This window comes from Dendropsophus ebraccatus, chromosome 5, assembly GCF_027789765.1.
Source record: "Dendropsophus ebraccatus isolate aDenEbr1 chromosome 5, aDenEbr1.pat, whole genome shotgun sequence".
NCBI classification, from domain to species: domain Eukaryota; kingdom Metazoa; phylum Chordata; class Amphibia; order Anura; family Hylidae; genus Dendropsophus; species Dendropsophus ebraccatus.
Genome location: NC_091458.1, coordinates 132,698,270 through 132,714,878, shown reverse-complemented (window position 1 = coordinate 132,714,878; position 16,609 = coordinate 132,698,270). Strand labels below are relative to the sequence as shown.

At 42.1% G+C, this 16,609-nt stretch overlaps 1 protein-coding gene across 1 annotated transcript in view; it reads right to left on the bottom strand.

The window, feature by feature from the left end:
* Positions 1-16,609, bottom strand: part of CSMD2 (CUB and Sushi multiple domains 2) — a 325,249-nt gene that overhangs the window by 272,504 nt on the left and 36,136 nt on the right. The window lies entirely within an intron of this gene.

Here is a 16,609-nt window from a genome sequence, read left to right as displayed (position 1 = left end):
CTCCCAGAGCTGTGTGGGCTGTGGCTGCTGGAGAGGATGATGGCAGAGGGATGCTCAGTGTCCCTCCAGTGCCCTGTGCCCCTCAGTGTCCCTCTGCCATCCTCCTCTCCAGCAGCCACAGCTCGCACAGCTCTGAGTCGGGTCGAGACATCACCATTTTATCCAGGAAGTGAAGCCTTTGAACTCTGTGCCACTCCACCCTGTGTGCCTGGAAAAGCTGAATCCAGTCCTGGGAAAATTCTTCCAGTTTCCCAGGACTGTATCCAGCTTTTCTCCCTGCACCTGGAGTGGAGCAGCATGGAGTTCAATAGCAGCAGGCTGATAATCCGATTGCTGAGCTAATAAAGTGTTCATGTATACTGTAAATTTGCTCATCTCTGTACATAAATCCTGTGACAAAAACCTTTAAGTCACGGGGTCAGATTATAACTGCTCCACCATGTGCACTGTAAAGTGAAGGTTTTTTTTTTACATAACTTTTATAGAGCCCGAACAAGACATAAATCTGATTCCATCCTGACTCCAAGCTATAGATTAGTTGACTATTATTTCAGTACTGTACATCATCACTGACCTGAAGATACCCATAAACATTGAAAGCTACATTATGTATATATAAATATATGTACTGTATATTGAAAGGCAGTCTGTTAGGAGATTTATGCTGCCTGAATCACATGCAGCATTAGAACCCCATAGGCTTCCTTGTTATTTACAGCTGTGTTTAACTCTGTAATGTAACAGAAAGAAGCCATGAAGGGGCTGCCTCCCAGTCACTATACCCGGTGTCCTGGCTTGACTTTAAACCATGTTTTCTATGAACTGCCACTGCATTCCAGAGTAAAATATAGTTGCCAGTAGGGAGCCTATTGGGATCACATGCTGCTTGTGGGTCAACCTATAAACGGGACCTGCTATCACTTTCAGAGCATGTTCACACTTTTTTTTTTCCAGCTGTATTAAGAGTCGGCCATAATTTTGAGGTGAAAATACGGCCAAATTTTGATAATTATGGCCGAAAATAAAGAGCATAATTATTTTTAGTCTTAATTATTAAAATACGACCTCCAAATGTTGATCGTCCAAAAACACCTCTGAAAAAAACATTGAGGGAGATTTATCAAAGGGTGTAAAATTTAGACTGGTGCAAACTACCCACAGCAACCAATCACAGCTCAGCTTTAGGCAGTGCTGAAAGGAAAGCTGAGCTGTGATTGGTTGCTGTGGGTAGTTTGCACCAGTCTAAATTTTACACCCTTTGATAAATCTCCCCCATTATGTAAACATTCTCTTATGCTGCCTTAAAGGGGTTGGCTACATTATAGTAAAATTGTTTAGTATACAGTATGAATAACTGTACTCACTGTATATACTGACAGCAGCTCCCTGTGTACCTCATAGAGCTAAAATCAGACCTTTGTGGTGAGTCTGTCAATAAAATGGCTGACATGGAGGAACATGTGACCATGCTCCACCCCAAAGTGTCTTCCATAGGCATATATAGGCTCAGTGTAAGACACTTTGGGGCAGGGCATGGTCACATGCTCCTTCATGTCAGCCACCTTATAGACAGCCTCACGACAGAGCAGGGCAACCTGGAGGAGGGGAGTCTGATTCTAGCTCTATGAGGTACACAGGAAGCAGCTATCAGTATATACAGTGAGAACAGTTACTAATACTGTACACTGAATAACTTTACTATAAAGTGGCCAATCCCTTTAATCATGAGTCCTTAGGGCTTTGCCTGGCAGCTTCTTCACACAGCAACAGCCTTGATTAATATATCTTTTCATATATACAGACATTAATCAATCATAGCCGTTGGATAGAAACCACTGGGACTCGGTGTTTCAGGCAGAATGCAGGGATCTGTGGTTTACCACAACATAAAGGACCTCTATAAAGAAAAATTACACCATGTTGCAGGAAACTCTAGATTTAAATGACTGTGATACCAAAAGACTTGGAAAGACTGCATCTATCTATCTGAAGTGTGAGGTTTGCATCATAACCAGTTATGGAGTGGTTCACGAGTTCAGCACAACCTGAAAACAAACACTTGAGTTATTATGGTGTAGGAGCCCTTGAGTTTGCTCATTGAGGATAGGCTAACCGATTAAAGGAAGTCTGTCCCTCCCCCGATCTCCTACTGAGCTGGCGGCACTGCTGGATAGATAGCAATCAAAACATTCAGAACACATTGACACTATTTACAACCAAATAAAGTTTTTTTTTTTAATAAATAAAAACACAGACAACAAAGGTATATTTATTTATATCTATTCTGCAGTGCCACAAGTGCGTATGTAGTTGCTTATAAGATAGTAATAGAGAATTCACAAATTGTTGATCCATATTCATCCCAGTCATATGTGGGATTTAATGCGAATTAATTTATCTTTAAGGGTACAAACCCACTTGACGTATTTGCTGCGTGAATCAGTCTTAAAAATAAGCAGGCAAAACGCAGGTTGGCTTTATACAATTGTTCTGCGTTAAAATACGCAATTGCGTATTTTTGAAGCGTGAAGCTTGTTAGCAAAGCATCAGTTGTTAAAATACGCAATTGCGTATTTTTGAAGCGTGAAGCTACATGCGTTTTTCGCAAAGGTTGTTAATAACTGATGCTTTGCTAACAACAAGCTTCGCGCTTCAAAAATACGCAATTGCGTATTTTAATGCAGAACAATCGTATAAAGCCAACCTGCGTTTTGCCTGCTTATTTTTAAGACTGATTCACGCAGCAAATACGTCAAGTTGGTTTGTACCCTAAACGTTCAATTTTCCCATTTATGCCCATTGCGCTAGAGAAACGAGAGGGGGTTGGGAGGTGGGAGGGAGCTCTTGGTAGGTTTCCCATCATGGACAACAGTGCGCCTCTACATAAAAGTGCAAAGGATAGGTGCTCTGGGGACATTTTTAATTACCTTAATAACCCCATAGAGTTTAAGCATGCTCACAAAAAATATTTTATAAAGATGTCATTTTGTGGTCAGAAAACCTTAATCCCCTTTCTCTTTACTTACACGTCTAATACATGTAATACAAGGCTGGCAGGGTAATCAGCTTAATACACTCTGCATAAAATGAACCACTTGTCGGGGTACTCTTCCATATAACAGACATGTACAGTAAGCTGAGTCCTGGTACTCAGCAGCTTAAAAACAAACAAACAAAGAAAAAAAACAATACAACAACAACAAAAAGATTGGGGAAAAAAATGTCCTCAATTTTTTTTTTCTCAAAAAGCAAAAGACCTCCTGAGTGGTAAAGTGACTTAAAGAGAATTACTCCTGAAGTGTGTACCAGTCATAAAAATTATGGTTCTTTTTAAAGCAAAATTACTCAGTAAATAACAGAGAAGTATAGCCAAGCCGACAATTTACAATTATGGTGGATGAATGGCTCTCTTCAGGGGAAAACTGCTAAAGTGGCATGTTCTTCTATATCTGCTGAAAATAATTTCTATACATGACTCTTACACACCCACCTGGACTCCATTTTGATTGCAATTCAACAATAAGAGCTGGTGGATGACAAAAGCCTACTGTATGTGTTCTGACAATTTCATCAGAGGCTACACCAGGCATCAGTATAGAATAAGTACAGTGAGAACTATGATTAAAAAAAAAATGTGAGTTTTGTTATGAAAACATGAAAATTGTAAGGAGGGTGAAATAAAGTGTCCATGAACTGTGGACTGACAAGTGCCCTCCATATGAAAAGCTTTGTTTGAACAATGTTATGTTTGTGTTACCCATTATGTCTTTCTTTATAAAAGAAATGTTGCAAACATTTATATGTTGTGCGTTGTACTCTAACCCCTACCCCTAACACTCTTAATGCCCAAGTATTTCCTTTTGCTTTTTTCATTGTCCCTTCCCAAGTGGTGTAACTTTTTTATTTTTCCAAAAATGTAGCCATATGAGCGATAATTTACTGTGGCCCAAAGTAAAGAGTAGATCCACAGCCCTAATTTATTTAAAAAAAAAAAAAAATCTTTATTTAGTACATCTTAAAAAATAGAAAACAAACAAGGATAAAACACCTGCCGACGTGTTTCGGGCCATGCCTCTTATTCATGGCATGACAAAATATAGCCATAAGACAGCTTATTTTTTGTGGGACAAGTTTTACTTTTTATTGGAACCATTGTGGAATATGTATAATGGATGAAGCATTATCACTAGTACACTACATTCAGTTTATTAAAGAAGAAGTGCCACAATGTAAAAAAAAAAAAGGAAGGGGTGGGGGTTGTGTTTGGAAAACTAAGTATACTTACCTGTACTTGTGCCCGACAGAGCCGCAACCGGGTACATATGACAGCCGTCGCCTCCTGCGGCTCTTCCAGCTGCAACATCATGTACCCAGCTGAGGAATTGTCCGCTCAGCCAATCAGTGACGAGGGTGAGACACCGCCCTAGTCACTGAGTGGCTAAGCAGGTAATCCCTCAACCGGGTCACAACATTGAAGCTGGTATAGAATTCCAGCAGAAAATGGCAGCCGTCAGTCATCAGAGGGACCCGGTAGTGGCACTATGGAAGCACTGAGATGGGCAAGTATACATTATTTAATCATTTGTTGCGCCTCCCTGCCGGCTTCCCTGTTTTTATTATCATAGGACTTCACATTTAAACACATTGGGCCCATCCAGACTACAATGTGTTAAAGATGACAGTTTATTCTAGTTAGAATGTGAACATCTGGCTGGAATGGGCTCAAATGTTAGAACGTGAGCAGTTGTGAGTTGCTGGGAGATAGCTTAGCATCCCTGGCCTGTGTGATGAGCCATCACTGTAGAAGAGGTGTGAGTATAAGATGTCTGCTGGATCGGCAGAGATATTGGTCAATGGAGCTAGTGCTGGCCGTGACATTTTTACCATGGAAAGAAATCTTCCATGTCATTTTCATCAGTGAGAGATACGGAGATGTCTACTGAGTGTTAAAAAAGGGAAACCAACAGATAGCTAAGGGCACTTATAGCGATACTGTGACCCCCCGCCTTACTCAATGTGTGATTCTCTGCACCATACACAAGCCTAAATGCTTGACATTCCATATATACCTGTATAAAACTTGTCTGTGTCTTCTGTTTACTTCTTCATCGGTGGACAGTATCATCTAGGTGGGGCTTCACAGCACTTGGGCCATCTCTCTCTGGGGAGAGGGCCCAACTGCCGTGAAGCCCCGCCTAGATGACACTGTCCACCAATTGCAGATATTAGACAAGTATACAGGTATATATCAAATGTGCAGCATCTAAACTTATGGCTGGTGCAGAGAACTGTACATAGATTAAGAGAGCTACTTGAGTAAGTTTCATTGAAGCAAAGCAGAGACATAGTAGTATCCTCCGGATAGGCCATCAATATCTCACTGGTGGTTATGGTGGCCTATTGCAGCTCCGCTTCTACTAAAGTGAATGAGGTATGGGAACACAACATTGGACACTACACAATGTACAAATCCGCCTGCTTCTAGCTTCATTCTATGTGTATTCGAGGTGCTTCAGCTGTAATCTGTGACTAACGACACAAGTGTAGGGTGTCACCCCCCAGCCCGCCCACAATTAGGTATTGATGATCTGTTCTGAGAATAAGCCATCAATTTAAAATCCATGGAAATCCCTTTAATATATCTAATGTTAGAAACATTAAACCAAGTTTTGTAGTCTACAAATCTTATTAAAATATGAATAAAACAGTAACAGGATATTGTGTTTCCCAGCCTTGAGGATATAAAGTCATTGATTGCAGAAATATTTGATCCTCACTTTTTCCAGTGTGTAGATCTGAAACATTTGCAATCATAAGTCTTAAATCAGCACATTAGACTTTGTGAATAGATAATCCCATTAGAATCTTCGCATGTCATTCTAGGGCTGGAATCGTCACCAGTAGACCAAATGGCATTGCAATGGTATTTGCAGTTTGGGAAAGGATAGGTAGACCTGGGCATAACAGTTTCCATTAGGTCCATGAGATGCATACTTAGGCCATGTTCACACTATTTAGGTTCAGTACCGTGATTTCTACTATTTACGTTCAGTACAGTGATTTCTACAGTACTGACGTAGTGCTGCCTTCTGAGGAATCCTGGCCGGATTCATCAGCGCTAAAGATCAGCCGTCCGGTACTGCAATACCGGCTGGGATGATCTTTTCTGAGACCGGCCGTTTGCAATCATAATGTTGAAATTGAGTGGATGGCCACCATTTAATGGCAAATATTTGCTGGTATTTTAAAACAACGGCTGTTGTATTGAAATAATGGCCGTTATTTACTGTTATATGGCGGCCATCCACTCAATTTCAACATTGTGTGAACAGAGCCTTTCTGTGTTTTCAATCCACTCCTGGTTTTGGTTGCTATACAGCCTCACAAATACAGCCTCAAATATACATAGTGTGAACCCAGCCTTAAACTGCAAAGATGTACTGTAGTATATCACCTCCCCATTCTTTACTACAGTGCCCATTTAAACATATGCTTAAGACTGGGACCCAAAGACACAGGACAAGTGACCCCCTAACACTGGCACCTGCCCCATTGTCCCTTCCTCTTGGAATGATTAGCTCCTTAGCAGGTCAGCCACAACCTGAAGACTAATCGCAATGCTGATACAAGTGAAACACAAAGACAAAGACAAGATAAAACAAACACAATAATACCAGGGTCAACTAGCCAGGTCGGTATCTATCAATCGTCGCAGTACAGAATCGGAAGTCGTTGAATAGTCGGAATAGTCAAGGCAGAATCCGGAAACCAGGGAAATCACAATCAGGATACAATGCTAGCTTAATCCCACTCTAAAGAGGCTCTATTGCAGACAAGGAGGATGATGGGTGGAAGTTTTATGAAGGCTGACATTGGGCAAGATTGGGGCAGAGACTCCAGCCCCCCAGATGGTGGTGCCAGCCGTTAGTTAGCACATCACAAAAGAGAACACCTGAGCCGATCGGTTAGGGGCGGTGAAGCCATTAGAGACGCCATCGGTGCACTCCCTGCAACTGGCCAGGCCGGTTGCCAGGGATGCCGTCGGTACTTGCAACTTGACAATATGATTTTGAAAGCATTTTTAATAGTTTACTTACCTAGTAATATATGGCCTTGCAAAAGTTTCCTGAGTACTACATTTGTGAGGCACTTTATTGCTAAGAGGACCTACAGTATACAGGCATTTATGTCCAGCCCTTTAGTCACTTTTTCCTCCAATGTATTTCAAAACATAGATGGGACTCTAATGACAAAATTGATCCTAGACCAGGTCCGTTTTGTGCCCAGTAACATCAGTTTTGCTGCCAAGTATCTCTTCGAAGAGGACAAGCATCTCTTCGTAGAGTCACCAGTTGTGACTGGTGACTAGATAAACTGTAGGGTCTTTTACTGAGACTACTTTTACAGAACTACTTTGGTTGGTGCAGGGTCAATTACTATTGTATTTAGATTATGCTTTTAACTTTCGTAAATAGGCATTTTAAGAAAAAAGTCCCAATTGGGAAAACTCAGCGAAATCTCTGTAAAGAAAAGAACAGTGCAGTAGATGAATGTGATTAGGTTTCTATCAATTCCTGTTAAGTGGAGCTTCATTAGAGGACTCGGCACAGAAGAGGAAATCCTATTCTGTTAATTAGTTGTAATACAGATCCAGGAGTATGTTCAACTTTTTTTTTTGAAGATGTTGAACTCATGCGGTGAGACACTGTTCTTAATGAAATGTACACCCACCCAATAGAGGTTTTTAACAAAGGAAGAAAACTCTGTATAAAAGGATCTGTACTTTGTTACTTGTATTAAAGGGGTTATCCAGCGGAAATCTTTTTCTTTTAAGTCAACTGGTTTCAGAAAGTTATATAGCTTTGTAATTTGTTTCTCTTTAAAAATCTCAAATCTTCTCATACTTCAGCTGCTGTATGTGCTGCAGGAAATGTTGTTTTCTTTTCAGTCTGACACAGTGCTCTCTGCTGCCACCTCTGTCCGAGACAGAAACTGTCCAGAGCAGTAACAAATCCCCATACAAAACCCTCTCCTGACAGAGATGTCAGCAGAGAGCACTGTGTTAGGCTATGTTCACACCTTGGGTCGCAGAGCACGACCGTGATCGCACTTTTGGTTTTATTTTGTGTTGGTCTGTGTTTTGTTTTGTGTTAGGGTATGTGCACACTATGGAATCCCGGATTCCACAGCTCGCCCTCACTCGTGGACGCTGGCAGACGTGCACATCGGTGCTGGTCCCATAGGCTTCATTCTATGGTCTGCCAGATTCCGCCGTCTGCCTGTAGAATGAGCGGGTTTATGAAATCTGGCAAACCATAGAATGAAGCCTATGGAACCAGTGGAGATGCGCGCATCCACCAGCGTCCTCGAGCGGGGGCGAGATGGGGAATCCGCGGCGAGTGATCTGCCGCAGGAAATGTTGTTTTCTTTTCAGTTTGAAACAGTGCTCACTGCTGCCACCTCTGTCCGAAACAGAAACTGTCCAGAGCAGTAACAAATCCACACACAAAACCTCTCCTTACAGAGATGTCAGCAGAGAGCACTGTGGTAGGCTATGTTCACACCTTGGGTCGCAGAGCACGACTGTGATAGCACTTTTGGTTTTATTTTGTGTTGGGCTGTGTTTTGTTTTGTGTTAGGGTATGTGCACACTATGGAATCCCGGATTCCACAGCGCGCCCTCACTCGTGGCAGACGTGCACATCTGTGCTGGTCCCATAGGCTTCATTCTATGGTCTGCCAGATTCCCCTGTCTGCCTGTAGAATGAGCGGGTTTATGGAATCTGGCAAACCATAGAATGAAGCCTATGACCCCAGTGGAGATGCGCCCATCCACCAGCGTCCTCAAGCGGGGGCGAGATGGGGAATCCGCGGCGAGTAATCTGCCGGGATTCCGTATTGTGCAAATACCCTTAGTCTGAACACCGGTTTATTTTGTCTGCTCACTTAATTGTTTCATCGACACACCCGACTTCACCTGCTAGGTTCTGTCTGGCCAAGTCACCGTTAAACTTTGTTTTGCTTCTTTCTGTGACTAGCAGGTCTTCCTGCCAGTCGATGTGTTTTGTTGTCAGATGTCTCTGGTTGGAGATCAAGGGGATGGTCCAGTTACATTCTGGACCAGACTCCTTGCCTCCTATATAACAGCCCCCAGCCTTTATACTCCTTGAATGTTATTGAGCTTGTGTCTGCCTATTGTTTCTATTTCTATTGCTGTCATTTACCCTCTTGACTTTTGCCTTGTTCTCTGACATTTCTTGTCTGCTGCCAGCCCTGACCTCGTTGCCTGTTTATTGACTTTGTTATCTGGACAGTGGGCGGGACTGAGCCTAGGGTCCACTGTCCGTGTCACTCTTTTATCTTTCTGGGACACCAGTCTTATTAATAGAACAATTATTTTATTCTCCAGTGTAAACTGTCAGAGTTTAAAGCGACTCTGTACCAACAATCTGTCCTGGGGTCCGTTTGGCAGGTGATGCAGTGACGCCAATTTGACACAGGGCTGCAAGTTTAAAAGTCGTTTTTTAAGACAATAACTGCATCACCTGCTAACTGGACCCCAGGACAGATCGTGGATTAAAAGTAGTTATCCAAAGGTACAAGCAGTTTGGGGAGGGCAGATTGTGGGTACAGAGTCACTTTAAATGATGTCCATATAATGCAAATGTTTAAGGGGAAGAAAACCAGATGTAAAAATGGATGCTGTTGTATGCTATATGGCAGGATCCATTTTTCCATTGAAATCCACTTTTTTGTTATTGTGCACAAAGATGTAACGGCCCACTTTTTTCTGTATGTTAACATTAAATGAACTGAAACAATTACAGTAAAATAGATCCAAAAAGGTGGACTTTTTACATTCTGGAAGCACAGACAGATATAGGAAAGGTACTATGTGAAAGCTATCTAATAGTGTCAGCAGTTTGGAACCATGTTTTCCCGAATCCCCTTAGGACTGCATCCCACTTTTTCAGCCACTGGTATTCAAATGCCAGACCATCAGACTCGGACTGAGGTCTGCTCATCTCTAATCCTACAGAAAGTCATGGAGGGAAGCATGTTGGGTAATAGACTTCTATAGTAGTGATGAGCGAATAGTAAATATTCGAAATTCGTACGAATATCTCCCGAATATTCAAATATTCGTTCGAATATTCAATACCATTAAAGTCAATAGGAACAAGTATTCGATTATTGAAAAACATCTATTCGACCACTTGGAGGTAAAAACCGGAAGCTTACTATTCGTTCGAATATATATTAGATCAAACAGTATTCGCTCATCACTATTCTATAGTCTTTTATTAGACAAAATAGTGTTGATATTAACAGTGGGATTCATTAAGATCTCAAATAAAAATGAATTGATCATTGATTAAAAAAAAAAGAATCTAGAATCATTTATTTCACCAAGAATAAAGAGTGTTAGGCTATGATTACACATGGTGCATACAACAAACGTTGTTTGGCATTCAGAAACAACATCCGTTATAGTGAGTGTCAAACAACAGCCGTCATTGCATTAAAAATAGCATTGAAATCAATGTAGAATGGCCGGAAATAATTGACATGTCACAGCCATTGTTCAATACATTGTGTGAGCAATGGCTGGTTTTTACATTGATTTCAATGTAAGACATTTTTCTATGACAAAAGCAGCCATTGTTTTAATTGAAAACAACGGCCATTCTTGTCATAAAAAACATAGCCTGTGTCAGGACAGGGAAGTAGGGATAAGACACGACAGTAAGCCCTAGGTCTGAACCCACCCACTGTCCCTACGTACTTGCCTCAAACGGCCCAAGACAGCCGCGGACAACCGCGAAGGCGGTCCCTGGTCTGGTGTAAGTGCAACACAGAACAAGAAAGACAAACAAACACAAAGGAGAGTCGACAAGCCAAAGTCAAAACCAAACAGGCAACGCAGTACAAAATCAGTAAACAATCGGATAGTCAAAGGTCAGGCGGGAGGTCAGGTAACAGGTAAATCGAGTAGAGGGATTAGGTACGGGGATAGAATAGAGAGGGGGAGCTGGGATCAGGGTATAAACCTTAATAGCCAGCGCTGAGAGACTGGCCCAGCTTTCTTTTATGAGGATCAAGAGCAAGGTTTCGGACAGGCAGAGGAAAAAGTCAATCAAAAGCCTTGCTCAGCTGCAGCAATCAAGTCCAGTAGAGCTCAGTGTAACTCCTGCATTTCCAGAAGCTGAGAAGCAAGCAAGGGTGTCACACAAAAGCAAAAACAGGCCCAGTTCACACCACACCGCTACTGCACATTCCTTACAGCCTGCTCTTCATTTCATTGGTTAATAGTATGCAAAATGTCCCTTCAAGTCAAGTCTCAATCAAGGAATCTTAGAACATTGACTCCTTGATTGAGTGAGACTTGACTTGAAGGGATACCTCTTTTCTCAAGAGTTATGAGAGCTATTTTGCATATATTTTCTTCCCAGAATTCTTAGTGGAGCAGCAATGGTCTGTAAGTCTCCACACATCTTTATTACAAACTCTCCTTAAGGAGAGTTAATACCCAATTGACCCACGTCGATAGATCCCTTACTAGCCAGCAAAGCACACATCTTTATAACAAGCTCCCATTGTTAACAGTGTCACCTAGGGCCCCATCTCCCAGCTGGTGAGAGGGCCCAATTGCCATGAAGCCAGGCCCAGGTGTCCAAAGATGAAAGGAAGTGATTTTAGAGCAGGAAGAAGACACAGACAATATATATATATATATATATATATATATATATATATATATATATATACTAGAAAATGTACCCGGCGCTGCCCGGGTATAAAGTGTCAGTGTGTTAATTAGATTTGTTCTAAGGTGCCCAGGAGGCCAAGCTAAAGGTATTGTTTCATCTGAGTTAATCAGTGGAATTAGTGTATACCTGTAGTGCATAGTTGGAGGGGTTCTGTATACCCACAATGTATAGTTTTTAGGGGTCTCGCATATCTGTAGTGCATAGTTGGGGGGGCTGTATACCTATAGTGTATAGTTGAGGGAGGTCCTGTATACCTGCAGTGTACAGTTGGTGAAGGTCCTGTATACCAGTACTGTATAGTTCAGGGGTCCTGTATACCTGTAGTATATAGTTGGTGCTGTATACCTGTAATGTATAGTTGGTGGAGGTCTTGTATACCTGTAGTTTATAGTTTGAGGGTCCTGGATACCTGTAGTGTATAATTGTGCGAGGTCTTGTATACCTGTAGTATATAGTTCGGGGGTCCTGTATACCTGTAGTAAATAGTTTGAGGGTCCTGTATAACTATAGTATAGAGTTGGTGGAGGTCCTGTATACCTGTAGTGTATAGTTTGGGGTCCTATATACCTGTAGTATATAGTTGGTGGAGTTCCTGTATACCTGTAGTATATTTGGGGTCCTGTATACTTGTAGTATAGGGTTGGTGAAGGTGCTGTATACCTGTATTATAGAGTTGGTGTAGGTCCTGTATACCTGTAGTGTATGGTTTTGAGGTCCTGTATACCTGTAGTGTATAGTTTGGGGTCCTATATACCTGTAGTATATAGTTGGTGGAGTTCCTGTATACCTGTAGTGTATAGTTTTGGGGACCTGTATACCTGTAGTGTATAGTTTGGGGTCCTGTATACCTGTAGTATATAGTTGGTGGAGGTCCTGTATACCTGAAGTATATAGTTGGTGGAGGTCCTGTGCACTTGTAGTGTATAGTTTTGGGGTCCTGTATACCTGTAGTGTCCTGTATACCTGCAGGGTTGTATTTACCCGTATGGCAGTGTTATTCAGTCACAGTGTGTCGGTATTGGTCATGTCTGGTATGGGGGTGTTATCCAGTCACAGTATGGCGGTATTGGTCAGGTCTGGTGTGGCGGTGTTATCCAGTCACGGTATGGTGGTATTGGTCAGGTCTGGTATAGCGGTGTTATCCAGTCACAGTATGGCAGTATTGGTCAGGTCTGATATGATGGTGTTATCCAGTCACAGTATGGTGGTATTGGTCAGGACTGGTGTGGCGGTGTTACCCAGTCACAGTTTGCCGGTATTGGTCAGGTCTGGTATGGCAGTGTTATCCATTCACAGTATGGCGGTATTGGTCAGGTCTGGTATGACAGTGTTATCCAGCACAGTATGGCGGTATTGGTCAGGTCTGGTATGGCAGTGTTATCCAGTCACAGTATGGCGGTATTGGTCAGGTCTGGTATGACAGTGTTATCCAGTCACAGTATGGCGGTATTGGTCAGGTCTGGTATAGCAGTGTTATCCAGTCACAGTATGGCGGTATTGGTCAGGTCTGGTGTGGCAGTGTTATCCAGTTACTGTATGGCGGTATTGGTCAGGTCTGGTGTGGCAGTGTTATCCAGTTACAGTATGGCGGTATTGGTCAGGTCTGGTATGGAGGTGTTATCCAGTCACAGTATGGCGGTATTGGTCAGGTCTGGTATGGAGGTGTTATCCAGTCACAGTATGGCGGTATTGGTCAGGTCTGGCAGTGTTATTTAATCACAGTATGGCGGTATTGGTCAGGTCTGGTATGACAGTGTTATCCAGCACAGTATGGCGGTATTGGTCAGGTCTGGTGTAGCAGTGTTACCCAGTCACAGTTTGGTATACCTGTTGTGCCCTGTATATACATGTACTGTATGGATGGAGTAGGGGGTCCTGTATACATGTACTGTATAGATGGAGTAGGGGGCCCTGTATACATGTACTGTAAAGATGGAGTAGGGGGTCTACCAGTTATTACTGTGGATGTTGTGAGGCAGCTTCACTAGCAACCATTGCTCCCTGTGAAAATGAAAGCAGTAATCCTATTGGTTGCTAAGGCTCCAACTGCCGTGTCTGCTGCAGCTAATTATATCATCTGTGTGTGCAGTGAGGAGATTTTCCCATTCATCTCTATGGGGCGCCTCTCTTTCCCCTCCCCCTCCCCTCCTGTACATCTGGCGGGGACGGGACCTTCGCAATAACCTTCCCGGGCATCTAAGCTTGTGGAGAACCACACATAGAGTAAGGGGGGGGGGGGGGCGACAATATCACCTTAAGCACCAATAAGACATAGGATCCCTCTGCTGAACCTCTGGCAGGTTTCGCACACTAAAATAAATCTGTAAAGCGCGTTTTATATTTCAGCACAATGTCGGCAGTTAGCATAAAAGAATAAAGTGAACTGGCTCATAAAACCATGATAACATTACTGTTTATGTCATGCAGTTTTAAGGAAAATCTCGGCAAGGAGAAAAGTGGTATTTTCATACAACAGAAAAAAAGGTGTGCAATGTTTGTCTCGGCTTTTACAACATTTGAAACAATGTAACGTGAAATGTAGTCTTTTGTTTCAAAATATGGTAAACCAAAGCATTCTGTATCCTGCAGTGAGCCGCTCTAAGTGGTGACTTTGACAATGTAACACCCTAGGAGTTTTGTGAGCTGCCGCTGTCAGACATAGTTCGAAACAGCTGGAAAGACAGGGGTTGTTCATTTAATGAAACCATTACTTAAATATTTTGCTAAACAATAATTGATGTGCCATCTGCGTGTAATAACTCATAGAAAGTGAAGCAGGAAGCTGTGTAACACTGACAGATGTAAAACACTGCAGATTGGTATCCTATGTGCGATCAGGAGATTGCTCTGTGTTGGTGAGACAGTAAAATAAAAGTAAAAATAACATAAATAAATATATTAAAATACATTCTGACATGGATTTTCCTTTTCACTAGAGATTGAACAAAGCAAATTTGTCTTCCTCAGCCCCGCTTAGGGAATTACTGACTGAGGGGCAGCTCAGCAACCAGTAATTGGCTGAGCGGGCTGCCACTCTGGAGACACAAAAGTAACAGTCTGCTCAGCCAATGTGGCGCTGTCCATTCACAGTTAGTCAGTGATTGGCTGAGTGGGCTGTCACTCTCTGCTCAGCCAATCACTGGTCGTGGCGCTGTACATTTTCAGTTAGACACCGTAGAGCATGTGGCTAAAGACATGGAAGAGGAAGCCAAGGGAACGCAGACAGGTATGTATTGATTCGTTAAGTTAGGTTTGCAAATTTTGCAGTGAAAATTTGCAAATGCGGTGATACAAATTTTTCTGAGATTTGCTCATCTCTACTCTTCTCTACTTCACTTTTGTCACTTACATGGGACAGCAGCATTGGCAAAGTCCTGCTCAAATACATTCACAGTCTGTCTGTAGGTGCAAATAGCTTGGATAAACAGTACAGCGGCAGCACAGTGGGCCGCTACCACCCTGAAATCTGCCACCTGAGGCAGGATCCCACCACAAGGCAGATATGGTTCTTACACAGGGCTAAGGCCCTGTGTACACCTGTTAATATCTACTTAAAGGGGTAGTCAGACTCAAAAGAATACACCACTTCCTGCAGGACATACAGGAGCGAATAACTACCTCAAGAACTGAGATTTTTAATGGAAGTATTTTACAAATTTGTATAATGTTCTGACACGAGTGGATTTAAAAATATATATTTTTTCTGGAGTATCCCTTTAAGCTATTAGTGTTGTACCTAAACCTGCGCAACCTGACCAGGTAAGCTTATTTTCGGATTTGGGAATCCCTGTAAAGCAAAGTTTCCCACTATCAGTTCACTGGGTACCTTCTCTCCATTTTTTCTATATTATTGGTACTTTGGATATTTTAGTAGTAGATAAATTATATTTATGCTTTTCTAATCACTTTTCAGTACTCAGTGGCCAAACGTTTTCACCTTATTTGTGACAGATATGAAGTGGATTTCCCAGCCACGGATTCTCAATAACATTTTCAAGACGGATACTATGAAATACTATTCATATCTAAATGTACACTTATACTTGAAGAGTGGCCTTGTGAAACTTGCAAATCTTCCGAAATAGTATCAAACATAATATTCCGGAAAATGTGAAGACATCCAGGTGTAAAATGATTCTTAGCTGCCAAGTATTCATTTGGTAGCTTTATGAATTAATAAGAACTTAGGTTTAACCCCTTGTCAACAAGCAATGAGCTAGAGATGATAAATGAATTACTACCAATGCCAGTGGAGCCTATGACTAGGTCTGGTTTGCAAACAGTGCCTGTTAATTAGAAGCAGAACCCTCTTTGCCCCCAGGCAATGCATGCAGGGAAGGCCACCTGAATACAGTTAATGCTGATGTAAGGAGATGTCTGTGTTGTGATCCAATATGGGCACAATTCCACCACTAATGAGGATGACCCGAGGATTCAGGGCCAGGCTGACTTCTAGCTAGTTAGCAAAATGAGAGTCATCGTCACCAGCTTGTGTTTAGTGAGCTGTAAAAATGCTGTGAGTGTGATATAAGTCTTATTCACAATCCCGCTATCATTAGTCTATACATCAAGGTCTACGAGAGAGGATGGATGTTACATTATGTTGTCGTCATTAAATTTGGTAGTCGGCAAAGTCCCCTACTCCATTTTGGGCAACACAGGGGGCCGGTCTAGATAGACAGATCATGACAATCAACGGTATAAAAAAAATCTTCTAAAAATGTATTAAATGGACACGTTTCGAAAAGTGACAATCTCTTACTCAAGGGTCTTAAGATAAGACACCTGTGAAAGAAATCGGCAAGATGTCGAAATACGTTGGGTTTGTTAAATAGATT